Source organism: Galeopterus variegatus, unplaced genomic scaffold (assembly GCF_000696425.1).
Source record: "Galeopterus variegatus unplaced genomic scaffold, G_variegatus-3.0.2 Scaffold3091, whole genome shotgun sequence".
Classification (NCBI taxonomy): domain Eukaryota; kingdom Metazoa; phylum Chordata; class Mammalia; order Dermoptera; family Cynocephalidae; genus Galeopterus; species Galeopterus variegatus.
In genome coordinates, this window is record NW_007729202.1 from 17,226 (window position 1) to 20,670 (window position 3,445).

Below are 3,445 nucleotides of genomic sequence, written 5' to 3' on the forward strand. Positions count from 1 at the left end.
AGCTCCATGAGCCCAACTAACAATGTGATTATCTTTCTTTTGGCAATCACAATCTATACCAGGAACATGGATGCAAATAGGGGCAGATTTCAACTGCAGTGGAAAAACCATAAGAAATTGCCAGGAAGTGTCCTTCCCTCTCCATGTCCCTGGGAAAAAAACCAGACCCACTATGCAGCCAACATCCTTCCAGCTCTGGACAGGAGACATGGTTCCTAGCAATTCTTCCTGCTGACTCTGCCACCCAGAACTGCTCTCCAGAGTAATCATACACTCTTGTGCATCACAGGGCATCAAAGTCCTGGTGAAAGAACACTGTAGAAACACAAAGACTACTTTATGATTTGGCTGAGCCTGCTTTGGGTTTTCCTAGGAGTCTGATGTATGGAAATGAAGCCATTGAAACCAGCATGAGTTGGATCCGATGGCTGTCCTCTTCTCCCCTAAAAGGAGTAGGCAGCATTTTATGGACCTCATAAAAGGGTTTATGAGGCTTTGATGGGAAGTTGGCAGCCCAGGCTGCCTACAGTGACCCAATGAAAAACAGCTCTTCTCTGCACCTTCACAAAGGGTTTATGTCTGTTGTTGTTTATTCAGAGCCAAGGCAGAGCAGGGCCAGTGAAGTCAGAGAGATGGGCTTCATAAATGAAGGTAGAGAGAAGATCTTAGCTCTCACATGTCAGAATTTGGAAAGGCATCAGCCTGCAGCAGAGATCCCAAATTGAGATTTGGGAGTGTGTGTGTGTGTGTGTGTGTGTGTGTGTGTGTGTGTGTGTGTGTGTGTGTGTACACACAAAAAAACAAACAAACAACAACAACAAAAAAAAAAAACGGGGGGAGGGAGAGGAAGATATAACAACCACAATTTTTTTTGAAGTTCTTACAACAAGCAAATGGAGGGGACACACTTGGGTGGGACGGGGGAAAGGGAGGAGGGAGGGAGGTTTCGGTGATGGGACATAATAATCAACTACATTGTATATTGACAAAATAAAAATAATAAAAAAAAAATTGAGATCTGGGGAAGCTGAGAAGATTTAGTCCACTGAGCACACTTATAGATGCTTTTCCTCCCACTTTACCAAGTGACCACTTTCTCTTCCTCACATTTCACATTAGGAGACTTCTGGCCTGATGACTAAGAGCATGGGCTTTGAAGACATGCAACCTGACTTCAGATTCTCCCCCATGACTTTCTAGCTGTATGATTTTAGGTAAGGCATTTAACCTCTCTGATCCTTTGTTTCCTTTCCTACTCTTATTTAATAGCAATTAAATGGGATTATTTTTACAGAGTTCTTAAACTAATGTATGCTACATAATGACCATTTGGAAATTAATAGCTATTCACTAGAAGATCTGAATTTGAGACTCAGTTCTACTACCTTAGCCAGGTCAATTAACTTAACAGATCTAGGTTTTCTCACTGATAGCATGGAAGGAGTGGAAGTAGGATGTAGAAAGCAATTAAGATGTTCTATGTAAACACGATTTGTAAATTTTAAAGGGAAATGCAAATATTAAAGGGACCACACAATCCTACAAAGTAGATTTTTGAATAATAATAAAAATAATTATGGCCAAACATTAATATACTCTGCACCATGTGTGCAAGCCTGTTCTAAGCATTTTACACTTATTAGTACATAATCCTCATTACATTGCTGTGAGCTACCTTCTCTATTACTTCCATTCTCCAGAATGAAGGAAACTGAGGCACAGAGAGATTAAAGAACTCACCTAACAGAGCAAATATTAAAATTCAGAAAGCCTGACTCTTCTATCCTCACTATATTAATTTTCTATAAATTCTCTAAATACTTTCAAATATAGATATACATTTTCAAATTGTCAGACATGCAGATTCATTTTTTCTTACTGAACAAGGTGGCTGACTCTGTGTATGTGGTAAGTGTAGCTACAGGTAATTCCACAAAGAGAAAACATGTATCTTATCAAGTTTATTCCTCTTTCTCTTATTCATTCCACAAATATTGACTGAACGTTCACTGTGTGGTGGGTACCATGATGGATGCTGGTGGAGAAACACTAGCAAATTTCCCAAAATATTTATCAAGATTTCAACATCCACTACTTACAGGCTGTTCAGTCACTGCTTCACAACTTAGTTGAACTTGGCTTCCACCAAAACCTTTCTAACTATATTCTTAAATGTCACCTTATAATTTCTTACTCCAATGTTTGTGTACGTGTATGTGCGCATATACCAACCTTATTCAAACTCTTTGTTAACCACCTTTTGTTGAAAACTCCCCACTCAGCTCATGTGATAATGCTCCCCCCACCCCTGGAAAGTAGTTCTCTCTGACTCATTTTCCCCTCCAAGCCTTTATGCATAGAACATTCAATGACTCCCTTTGCTTCATAACCAAACTCTACACTCTGATATTCAGTGTCCTTCAAGATCAATTCCCATGCTGCTTGTCTAGTTTTACCTCTTTCTACCTCCTTCATGCATAAAAACATCCAACAAAATTAGTTTCTCAATCTTTATTACTTCTCTTATCTCTTTATATTTATCTCCAGTTTGTTGTCAGAACTCAGAATTAACTACCTTCCCCATTAGTGTTGGGTCAAGTCCTCCTTCTCTCTTCAGACTGAGTCCCAGTTAGAAGTAACATTCCCATCTCCATACCCCAGTGGTAATAGACTGTGCCCCTATCATGCCTCATGCCATGTCATTACTGTATTTCAACTTGAACTATAGTCCTTTCTATGACTGTGTTTTAGCCTCTGGTAAGCTATAAATACCTTAAGGGCATGGACTAGGTCTTCATTATAATATTCATTCTCAAGCCCAGCAAAGAGTTAGACTCGTGATAAATGTTCAATAATTGTTATTGGATGAATGGCTGGATCAATAAACCGATAATCATTGGCTCACATAACTAATCAACTAATCTTCCTATTAAGGCATGTTTTATGACATTTGAAACAAGAATTGATTAAATATCTATATTGTCATTTATCATCTACTGAAAATATTTTCTTTTTAGAAAATATTTTAAATTTCTACCATTAGCAACATTATAGGGAAAATAAAATCTTTAAAAAGAAGAAGTGAGATTGTTGCTGACAACACTGGATTGAAACTCTGGGATTCTATTTATTGTACATTGACTACATCCCTGAGGTCTCTAGTGTCTCTATTTCCTGTGCCTCTAGTTCCTCTGAACCCTGAAGATAATTTATAGAGGGCCTCTTTGTATTCCTTTGTCTCTGGAAGCTTCTAGGTCTATCTTGCATCTTTCCATGGATAGTTTGGATACAACATGTTGTATTTTTTCAAACAAGAACAAATTGAGAAGAAAATTCCATCTCATGCCATTTGTAGTCATTTGCCCAGGTGGCTGGGAATAAAGGAGAGTTTGAAATTACCAGGGAGATATTTTAGAAAATTTCTGAAATGATATTTATGAAAGAA